At 40.9% G+C, this 11,957-nt stretch overlaps 1 long non-coding RNA gene across 1 annotated transcript; it reads right to left on the reverse strand.

Annotated features, from left to right (window-relative positions):
- Nucleotides 1-6,040: 6,040 nt before the first annotated feature.
- LOC131471703 (uncharacterized) lies at nucleotides 6,041-8,634 on the reverse strand. Its single transcript, XR_009242018.1, has 3 exons — nucleotides 7,868-8,634; nucleotides 7,567-7,701; nucleotides 6,041-7,199 (listed from the first exon to the last, which is right to left on the reverse strand). It is a non-coding gene; the product is annotated as an uncharacterized LOC131471703 (long non-coding RNA).
- Nucleotides 8,635-11,957: the final 3,323 nt, after the last annotated feature.

An 11,957-nucleotide genomic window follows, 5' to 3' on the forward strand; every position in this document is an offset into this window, starting at 1 on the left:
ATTTAAGTCAGAGTAACTGACTGAGCTGTGAGCGCCACCTGCTGGCCACCTGCAGGCCACCTGCAACAATACCCAAAGTGACCACACGAGGCAGCAGAGGACCAGTAGCTCCTGTGTGTGTGATGTTAAAATCACTGATTTGCCTGTGACCATTAAACTGTACAACTCCTCCCTCTGATTATCAGACTCTTATGATGAAAACAAAACAAACAAACTAAACTAATTACTCATCCTCATTTCATTGTAAACTATTCCACTGTTTATCGTATATATTTCCAGATTGTCTACTTTATTATTGTGTCATTTTATTTTATTGCCTATTTTACTGTTTTATTTATAACTATATCTTAAGCCCTCGTTTCCACTCATGCTGTATTTCAAAAACATACATAACATAACATGAACTAAACATTTGAAACACTTTTCTCATGTGAAAACAAACGTATATTCTGTTTATTAAGGTTTTAATCTGATTACCTGTGCACCTGCTCCTCTGGCTCCGCCCATCTGGAATATAAAAGAGAAAAATATGAGTTAGCCTCACACCCGATCGTTAGAGGCGCGGCCCGGAAAACATCGGCTCGTGAAAACTAAGTCAAGGGCACGGCGCCACCTGCTGGCAGCTCCCGCACACTGCAGCTTCCAGCTTTAACTTAGAAGTTGTTTTTTAAATTCAGTTTATTTTAAAGGGGCAACGCACATGAATCAACATTTAGAGTTTAAACGTAAAAATGTATAAGCGTTCCAGGGTTTGTGAGAATTTTCATTTATTCATATAAATGTGTTTGTGTAGAACAGTCTTACCTCTCTCTCTCTCTCTCTCTCTCTCCTTCGCTGAAACACCATTTGCATTTAGATCAGCGTCTGCTCGCCGAGTGTCAGCGCGTGAGTCGATACGGCGGCGGCTGCTGTTAAGAAGAATGGATGAAGGCGCTAATGAAGGTGAACCGCCAACACACACACGCCGTCTGGCCCCTCCCTCACACCTACCACTGCTCCACCCACCAGCCCACAGCACCTGCACTCGTTAGTTTTCATTAACAGAGGAGAGCTGCTCTACACTAACACTCAGTCAGTAGCAGGACTGGATTATTAAAGGAATAGTTCTTGTTTTTTTTGGAATTAAGGTCACATGAGGTACAGACACAGCCTGAGACTCACTCTAAGTTCATAAGATCTACGTCAGTTTAAGTCTACGATGTCTTTAAGAACATGTTAGACAGACTTTTCCAACACCAAACCCCATATAGAAAATCAGTGATTTTAGCTCACAGCGACACAGGAAATGCTGATCTACTGCTGCCTCGTGTGGTCACTTTGAGTCATTTGTATAATGTTGAATGATGGATTTCAAATGCCGAATTTAACAAAATGAGACATTTGAACTTAGTGATGGAGGCAACAGTGGATCAACAACTCCTGTGTGCTGTGATGGTAAAATCACTGATTTTCTCTATGAGGTTTGGTGTGGGAGAGTGAGTGGTTTACAAACGTCAGTTTCCTGTTGTTAAAGTCTGTCCAACAGTGAGATAAAGACATGAACATGTGACGTAGATGTCGTAGACTCTAACTGACGTAGATTTTATGAGCTTAAAACTGCTGAAACAACAGTGGGCTGGGAAAATATGAGGAAGAATAAGGAGTGGAAATATGGAATAATCCTTCTTCTCCAGCAGCAGCAGCAGTAACTGAGGAGGAAACACTCAGATCGATCAAAAGTTTAACTCTAAGCTCCGTTTCTTAAAGTCCTGCAGGAAGTGATTTGGTCACTGGAGAAGAACAGGAAGGCGTTTGCCTGCAGATGTGACGACGTCAGCAGAAAACCTGTCCTCTGGGACTTCCTGCTAATATTTGCCCTCGCTGTAGTGTATATATACACGTATATATATATATATATATATATATATATATATATATATATATATATACATATGCATATACAGAGGCGGCTAATCTCAGTCATCCATTACACCAGGACAGGCTTGTTTCAGGCCAGCGAGTCGTCGTGGTGATGGATGTGAATGAATGAATGAATGAATGAGGAGAATAAGAGAGAGAGACCTTTAAAGGCCGAGGACAGATTACGTAAAGTCTTCTAAAGTATTAAAGGTTTACATGAACGTGCACTGATGCGTGATCTCAGCCCGTGAGTGTAAGTGAGTGTCAGACCTGGACCAGGAGAGGATTCAGGATTGTGGTTGAAATCAGGTGAAATCACTTATTCATGAGACTCTCTCTCTCTCTCCTGCTGACTCAGCTCTTCACTGATTCTCCACAGCATAAATCAGAAAACCTGAGGTTTGTCCCCCAAACATCCGTCCTCACGTCCATGCGGTGACAGTGGGACACAGCTGGAGGGGGAGACCGGTGGGCGGAGACTTCACCTAAAAAAAAGGTGTGTGTGCTCGCTGCTGCATGACTGAGCGGAAGAGGAGCAGACTTGATTCATTGGTTTGAGTAGTTTAAAAATTTTTTTTTAAAACAAGTCACTGTGATTTTTCAGCTTCTTAAATGTGAATATTTCCTGATTTCTTTGCTCCATGAAACAAAGAAATCTGTAAAAACTGACTCATTTTAAGTTTGTGGACAAAAACAAAGACGTTTGAGAACATCATCATTTCCAGAGTTTGACAAACTCATCCATTTTAGAACATTTCCTGGACCAAAAGGACTTTTTATCAATGTATTGATGGAGAAAATAAAGGAGAAATGAATCGATGATGAAAATAACTCAGTGTTGCAGCTCTAACGATTTTTACTGATAAAGAAACTTTTTTTCACCAGTTAAAAACAGATCGATTATTGATCCAAATAGTGAAATATTTGTGTTACAGCAGAAATAAAAACAACACATTATATATCTATATCTATAAACCAGCCTCTTCTTTTCTTTTTGCACTAAAAATGACACCTCTTCAAACCCACAGCAGTATTTTTCTTTAATCTCTTCTTAGATGGTAATCAGTTTGTAAATCAGTGCAGTGTCAGGGAAAGTGTTTGGATCACTCTGCTTTAATCTGTGAGACGGCGGCGGCGGTGGAGTGGTGGACTTGTTCTGCGGCTCACGCTCATCTGGAGTGGATTTATGTTTTAAGGGAGAAGGCGAAGAATAAAGAGATATTACACCAGGAGCAGCGAGAGCGTGACAGAGCCAAGAGGCTCACAGCCGTAATTCTCTCTCTTCTTTATGATTCATACATGGATTATATTTAAAAAAAAAGAACTGGTTAGATGATGCATTTACTACTGTGACATACTTATTATTATTATTGTTTAAAAGATTCACCACGTCTCAGATTCCAGCTCCGGACATCACATGACTCAGTTTGTTTACGCCGCCATGTTGGCAGGAAAATGAGACGACACCAGTGCTGGTTTTAAGTCTGTTCACTTTAGTCACTTTAAATCCACAGCAACTGAGACTGGAGATCTGTGATCATTACACCGCCCCCTGGTGGCGCCCCCATACTTTCACCGGTTTGGAAACGTTATTCAGACAAGTAAATATGAACGAGGGATTTCGAAAGCCGAAGCGACAAAATAAGACATTTGAACTTAGTGATGGAGGCAGCAGTGGATCAGCAACCACTGATTTTCTCTCTGGACTTTGGTGTGGGAGAGTGAGTGGTTTACAAACTTCAGTTTCCTGTTGGAAAAGTCTGTCAAACAGTGACATAAAGACTTGAATATGTGGCGTAGATATCGTAGAAATCTTGTTTTACCTCCTGTCCTCCGCTCACAGCAAGGGGTTCAATGTCTCATGCTGGCTCTTACCAGCAGGGGGCACTAATAGCTCAGTGTGTATGTGTCAGTCCCTCACACAACCCCGGTTAACTGAGAAGTGTGAGAGCACAAAGTGCAGCACACTGCCAGAAATTAATGTCATGGAAAATGCAGTGAATCCCATGTTGCTGTGTGTGTGTGTGTGTGTGTGTGTGAGCTCAGATGATGTGACGGATCGAGCCACTCAGGCCTTTGATACCTTTGTTTCCCGGGGCTTGTTTGTCCAGACCGGTGTGTGGACGTGAAGATGAATGGCTGCTCCTCCTTCCTGGTCTGTCGTCTGTCTCTGATCCGTCCTCTCACTGATCCAAGGTCAGCCAGACACACACACAGTCATGGAGATGGGAATGCAGACCTGGGAGACAGCGGGGTCTGTGTGTGTGTGTGTGTGTGTGTGTGTGTGTGTGTGTGTGTGTGTGTCAGGCAGTCAAAGCTACATGACTTGGGTGTGAGCAGCTCTGCCCTCTGAGTGTCCTCACTGTGTGTGTGTGTGTGTGTGCGCGTGTGGGAGTGTGTCCAGGAATAAAAGACGTGACAAACAGTTCAGATGTCATCAGCGTGCTGCTGAGACACAGCCTGTCAACATGCTGTGTGTTTGGCCCACCTGCAGTTCAAGGCATGGTGCTGGTGTGGTTGTGTGTGTGTGAGAGCGCCCCCTGGTGTGCTGCCTGTGTCACAACCAGACTGACACACAAAAACATGGCCACCACTGGACACAAAATAACAGATTTCAGCCACTGAACGAAAAGAGGTTTGTATACCACTCACTCTCCCACACCAAACCTCATAGAGAAAATCAGTGATTTTAACATCACAGCACACAGGAGTTGTTGATCCACTGATTGACCTCAGTGACACAAAGTGACCACACGAGGCAGCAGTAGATCAGCAGCTCCTGTGTCACCGCCAGCTAAAATCACTGATTTTCTCTATGGACTTTGGTGTGGGAGAGTGAGTGGTTTACATTACTTTTACCTTGTGTCCACAATGGCAGCCAGGCTTTCACTGATGGGCTGTTGATTAGTTGTTTGGGCGATTGCTGATAGTTTGTTGACACCTTGGTTATTGATTATTTAGTTGGTTATTCTAGTGGTTAATGATAGGTTGGTTGGTTGAAGGTAGGGCTGCCAAGATTAATTGACTTGTCACGATTATGTTGACATTCAAATTTGTCGGCTACGAATTTAATAATCAATGTAATCGTTTATTTTTCGAAGCTTGTTTTTCTCTCAAAACTGCCGCTGCACCTTCCACTGTCTTGTCTGCCTTTCTGTCCTTGACACACTTACGCAGTAGTGGTAATCGGGATCAGCCATGATGTCACCAGAAAAGTTATGCCCAAACAGTCATGGCTAGCCGACAATGGCGCTCGAAAGTTTTGGAACATTTCACCAAAATAAAAGAGAAGAATGTGCAATGCAAAATCTGCAAGACAGAACTTTCCTTCCATGGCAGTACGACGGTGATGCACGAGCATCTGAAAAGGAAGCACATGTCACTGATTTAATTTCTGACATAGAGGGACAGTCGTCTCGGTAAGCTGGTTAGCTGGTAAAATTAACATCAACAGTGAGCTACTTACTTATAGCTGTAAACATTAACATTAATGATGATGATTTTATTAGCCTTAGCACACGTTTTTGCTGTAACGTTATAATAGCGATGTCATGTTTGAATAGAAAATGTGATCGTTGAATGCTAATGTTTTATAATATATATTCATAGTGCTTAGTTTTTGGTTCTATTTACAATGCACTAAACATTTACAGCTAATAATGCTAAAGTGCCTTCATTTTATTTTTCATCACATTAAAAAATGTCAGAAATGCTGCTACAAGCTGCAAAGTTCATTAAAATTTGAATGAACTATCTTCTTAATGGTCTTTATATTTAGTTAGCACATACCTTTTCCACTTCAAGCTGGAAACTAATGATGGTTATATATGTGCAGCTGCATGCTGGTGCGATAAGCTGCAATTTTACGTATGATCCAATTAGTCGACTAATCGCAAAAATAATCGGGGACGAGTCGGTTATCGAAATAATCGTTTGTGGCAGCCCTAGTGGAAGGTGACGTTGTCTTACTCGCACTCATTGAAATTCTCTGGTCTCCATCACCTGTGGCTGCAGCAGATTCCCGTCACTCCCACAGTCTCCTGCTGCGGCAGCACAATCACACGTGCCTCTCACAGACAGAGGCGCGGCATTTCTCCGAGCTCTTACAAACCACAAGTCAACGCTGTTTGAGGGTCGTGTTATCATTTTTATCACATCATGTTTATTTCTAGATTGAGAAGAAAAAGCACATTTCTTCCAGCGATTGCTCTGAATAAACACATTCAGACTGTGTGCATGTGTATGTGTGTGAGCCTCATGAGTACACTGTATAAATGTCACTACATCATCTCTTTGTGGATGCGGCTGAGTAAGTATAGCTCAGAGAAATCAATGTTGTGCCCCATGAGCGTAACATAAAACCATATTCCATTGTTTTATTATTACTTCAAACATGTTAGCTGAGCTTCAGACTTAAAGAGATATATCAAAAAATAAATAAAAAATGTGGTTGTAATATGAGGCACTGACACATAGTCAAAGCTGATTGAGATGGTAGCGCCCCCTATTGATCCCCTGCAACATGAAACAGCGTTAAGACAACCTTGTTCACTCCCAGGGAAAACATGGCTGCCAGAAGAAAAAAAAACCCTGATTTTAACCAATTAACAAAAGACTTGCATCATAAAATCTACGATATCTAACTCTACAATATCTTTATGAAACCACTCACTCTCCCACACCAAACCCCATAGAGAAAATCAGTGATTTTAACATCACAGCACACAGGAGTTGTTGATCCACTGCTGCCTCTATCACTAAATTCAAATGTCTTATTTTGTATTATTCTGCATTTGAAATCCTTTGTTCAGATTGACCTCAGTGACACAAAGTGACCACACGAGGCAGCAATAGACCAGCAGCTCCTGTGTCCCCACGAGCTAAAATCACTTATTTTCTCTATGACTTTGGTGAAAGTGAAAGACGCAGCAGATTCCGGCCGATGGCAGCAATTATTGGGAAATCCCTTAAATAAAACAGTCCCATGTGAACTGTTTTCATTAATTCTTGGTTCTGTCTTTGTTTTTTTTCCGTGTTTTATCCGACAGTTGAGGACATTGTGCTGCTGTTTTCTCCAGATGTCCCACAGTGTAAAATCCAGGGTTGGACACAATCACCTTGCACCAATTTGACATCAATTAAATTTTTACACATCAGCAATTAAAACATGCCTTTTCTCTGGTCAGCTGCTCTTGCTGAGTTAATGGGCCTTGTCTGTCCGTCGCCTCTTCTCCGACCTCGCCTGCATCCATCCCTGCTGGCTCCGCCCACTCCTCTGCTGACCCGGGCCGCTCACGTTCCTGCAGGACACGATCCAGTGGGACACACTGGGTTTGTTCATTTCATGCCTTTCACTCCACAAACTAAAAATCTCTCCGCATCTTTTTTTTTCCTCACTGTTTCTATTCACTGTCGCTGTGATGTCACTTCCTGTCTGTCAGTGTTTGCTTTGTTCCTTTTCTAGGGCCACGTCTTTTTTCATTATTAAGTGACTGTTGTTTTCAGCTTCTTAAACGTGAACATTTTCTGGTTTCTTTGCTCCATAAAACAAAGAAATCATTAAAAATTATGAATTTCAACAAATTGTTGATTAATTGAGAAAATAATGGATGATGAAAGTAATCGTTAGTTACAGCCCTGTTACAGTGTACTCCCTCTTTCACACACCTTTGATCTGTCCACACTTCCATCCCTTTTCTTTTCTTTCTTTCCATCTTCTCCAAATCCGTGTGCTTCATTAGCTGTGAGCAGCACGTTTCCCGCGGCCGAGTCGCAATGCTGCATTCAAATATGCTTCAGAATCTGTCGTGCAGAAACATCACAAGACATAAATATTTATTCTCTACTCATCTTTGCTGCAGCCGCTCTGTCTGTCATGCATTATTTTTGCTCATTTATTTTTCCTCTGACTGATTCCGCTCAGTTTTTCACCTGCTGAGGTGAGAAAAAAAATATTAAAAGACCTCACCTGTTAATGAATTTATTATTTTACACGTCTTCCCAGTTATCGCTGTTATGTCGTGGCCTTAAAAAGAAAGAACATATAAATTATCTTTACCAACACTGAGACAGAAGTGATTACATTTTGCCCGCTTGTTCAAATTTTCACTAAAATTCACTCCTGATAGATAATTTACTCATTAAGCCAGAACCTGAAGGAAAGAACAAAACACACAAAGCAACCTCAACAATTATGACAAAAGACCCCTACGGCAAAAATACTGATTAGAATATTCCTCCTCTTATTCTGTAAAAGGGAGAGAGTTTACATTTGTTACAAATGTCACTGTGTGTGTGAGTCTAGAGCTCAAGCACAACAGGCAGCCATGTTTTTACCTTTGCAGTGACTTTCACATCAGTGAAAGTCACTGAAGTTTGTAAACCCCTCGCTCTCCCACACCAAACCCCATAGAGAAAATCAGTGATTTATCAGTGATCACAGCAGACAGGAGTTGTTGATCCACTATTGCCTCCATCACTTCAGTTCAAATGTCTGATTTTGTATTATTCGGCATTGAAATCCATTTTGGTTTTCCCCGAAGTTAATAAATCGTGTTGGATGTGAACACAGCATCAGGAGGTAACTTCATATTTGAGCAGACAAATCAAATGTGGAGTTCCTCAAAGCTCCATTCTGAGCCCCCTAATTCAGATTATGATTAATAAAATAAATGTTATGACTGCAGATGACCTTTCCTCAGTAAGTTCAAATGTCTTATTTTGTCACTTCAGTGTTTGAAATCCTTTGTTCAGGTTTATCTCAGTGACACAAAGTGACCACATGAGGCAGCAGTAGACCAGCAGCTGCTGTGTCTCTGTGAGCTAAAATCACTGCTTTTCTCTAAGGGGTTTGGTGTGGGAGAGTGAGTGGTTTACAAACTTCAGTTTTCTGTTGGTAAAATCTGTCTAACAGTGAGATAAAGACGTGAACATGGTCTAAAAAATATCATGGACTCAAAGTGGCATAAATCTTATTACTCAAGTCTTTAGTTAAATGGCTAAATAGCTGCTGGTCAGCTGCTGCCTCGTGTGGTCACATTGCAGCATGTACAGCATTTTTTACTTTAAACCACAACGATCCCTTTAAATCAAACAACATTCAATAATAATTTAATATATAGCAGTTTTATTTTAGTTGGTCGTGCTTATCCTTATTGTTGAGTCACTCTGGCTCTCACTGGTCACCACATAATAAACACAGGGGCACACACAGGCGCACACACACACACAGGCTTCCTGGCCGCTGTGAAATGGTGAGGAGCCAAAACAAGTGAGCGGCTGATGAACACAGTTGAACACGGACGAAGCCCCGAGAGCGCCAGATGTTTTTCTCTGCAGTTGGCGAGTGAAAGTATGGACGGAGCGCCGGTGAATACTGGACGCCTTTCAACAGGTGGTGGGAACGAGAGCTGCAGCATCTGCACGTACGTGTGTGTGTGTGTGAGCAACGTTTGGCACTGGTTTTTCCGAACACATTATCCATGTGATAAATCCACCGTTTCTCAGTCAAAAAACTCCTCACACCTTTAATTTCAGCATCTCCAAAATGAACATTTGTCGAGCTGCAGCGAATACAGATGTGCGTCAGTTTGAAATGTAATTAAATAATTAGAGTGTCTGCAATACAAAGCAATGAGAACTCCCCAGAGTTCTATTGTTATTGTTCCACGTTTCTTCTTGGGGCGGGAAAAAACACCCACACATCCTATATCAAAACAACTGGTGTGCTATGACTTTTCTAAGCATTTCGAGTAACCATGGCAACAAAAATCGCAAACAACTGCAAAGAATTTCCACTTTTGCATGAATGAGAAACGCTCGAAACTGTTACCTGATCCCAATTTGGAGCCTCCCAGTGTCGTCATACTTTAACGTAGAGATATAAAAGATTTAATGTAAAGTTTTCATAAATATTACGTTTTTTAAACAAGTTTCAGTTTTGTACTTTTTTTTTTTTATGTTTTCAGATTTTATAATGAGTGTGTATTGTGCTATTGCGTTAGTGGCACACTCTAGCTAAAGAAAAAGCTAAACAAACTCTTCTTCTTTTTTTGTCGTTTTGTGTATTAACACACAAAGTTCTGTTTAAACCTCCCATGTTTTACACATTGTACAGGAAATGCAAAAATAAGCCTGCTTCAGCCTGTTCATTTTTTGGTTATTGGCACGTTTAATGTGTTAAATTATATCGCCTTTTGTTTACTTTTTTTTTTACATGTAACCGAAATAAAAGACAATTATTTTACACGTTCATCCGTCCGATCTAGTGATACAGATTGTATGGTATGACGCTCCAAATAATGGCAGTAAACTAAAACTTGATTTGTAAATTCTCCCCCGTACATAGACGCCTTCAAACTAAAATTAATTCCTTTGTACTCAAACTGAAATTCATTCTGCTTTCACTTATTAAAACTAAATTATGGCAACATCTATTTAACAACCCCTTCCAATTAATTTGCCAAGAATTTTATTAAAATAACATGAATTTAAATTTAGTTATAGCTTCAGTGGAAGTGAAATTCACGTCTGAACTCTCTCAGAAGGAGAAAACAGTTTGTAAGACACGAAGAAAAAAAATCACATTTATTATTCGTGACTGTCGAGCAAAGACAGTTTAATATCAGCGCGGTGTCAGATTTCCTCTGACAGCCGCATCAAAACAGCACAGCGGGAGAACTGTGCAGGAACGTGGAGCGCAGACCAAGTCCGTTCTGCAGCAGCGGAAGACGGATTCATCACCGAGCCTGGAGATTTAACACCAGGTGACACATTAACACCAGGTGACACGTTAACACCTACACTGTATTTGACCCTGATGGTGAATAAAAGTGACCCTGAGAGGCCACAGTGTCGTGCATTCACGCTGATACGTCAGCGATACCCCCGCCACGCGTTGACATCCAGAGCCCTGCGGCCAAAAGAGAAGAAGAAGTGAAAATGAAAGAGTGAAAACGAGGCAGGCAGACGCAGAGGAGCCGCACGGAGCCCTCTGCTGTCAGGAGTTAACGTCTGAGAGAAATGTGATGGAGGTGAAGTGAGGTCTTTACCAAACTGAGAGGGAAGACAGATGAAGCGGTGTCTTTGACGGACCTAACTCTCCTGAGCAGAAAACACGCCGTGGTCACTGAACTCCACTCAGATATTCTTCAACATTCTCTCCACTTAGATGGAGTTTAAATTACACACAGGACAGAAAAATAAACTATTTTGTTTCTTACGGGTAAACTGCAAAAGACGAAACAGATACGTTAAAGCGGTAGTCCAGGTAACGTTCGTCTGACTACATCTGCCTAATAAAAACGCTAAAACTTTAATAGAAATCTGGGTGTCATCTGCATAAAGGTATTGTTTGTTGTGCAGATGTTGAACAGAAGAGTTCCTCAGTGGAGCCCTGAGGAACTCCACACATGATCTGTCCACTCAGACTAGTAGTTACCGAGAAATTTTCTTGATGCCAAGCTGTCAAAAACATTTTAAATTAGTTATTAGTAAATTAAATTTACATTAGTAAATTAGTAATTAGTAAATTAGTTTGGATGTTGCCATCCAAACTAATGGTTTTGAAGTGTTTTCTTTAGGTGAAACGATCAAAACTTCATGTTGGGCCACCGAAATTGTGAATTCACGGTTTATAAAACACAGTTTGTATGTTGTCATATTGTAGTTTTGAGCAGATCGAATTTTGTATGGAGCGTTCTTCAAATCTTTTACCAACATACATTATTGCTTTTATTATATTTAGAGTCCAGGCTCAGACGGTGTGTGAGGACTCTATTGTAACTGAAAGAGTTATTGTTATAACTGTTTGAATAATTATTATTTTTATTACTTTATCATAAGAATCGTACATTTGAGGTCCTAAAACTTATAACTCCTAAACTAAATCAAACTGTTTATGACTGATTATGGTCCCACGCTGAAGACGTCAATGTGGATATATTCAATTTTGAAAAAGCGCCTTTCAAAATTGGCGATTAGGCACATGTTTTATTTGAACGCACTCCTTCTGGAGCTTTGGTGCAAACTTCAAATTTGCTAAGGTCACTCTGGACATG

Source organism: Solea solea, chromosome 13, assembly GCF_958295425.1.
Source record: "Solea solea chromosome 13, fSolSol10.1, whole genome shotgun sequence".
Taxonomy (NCBI): Eukaryota; Metazoa; Chordata; class Actinopteri; order Pleuronectiformes; family Soleidae; genus Solea; species Solea solea.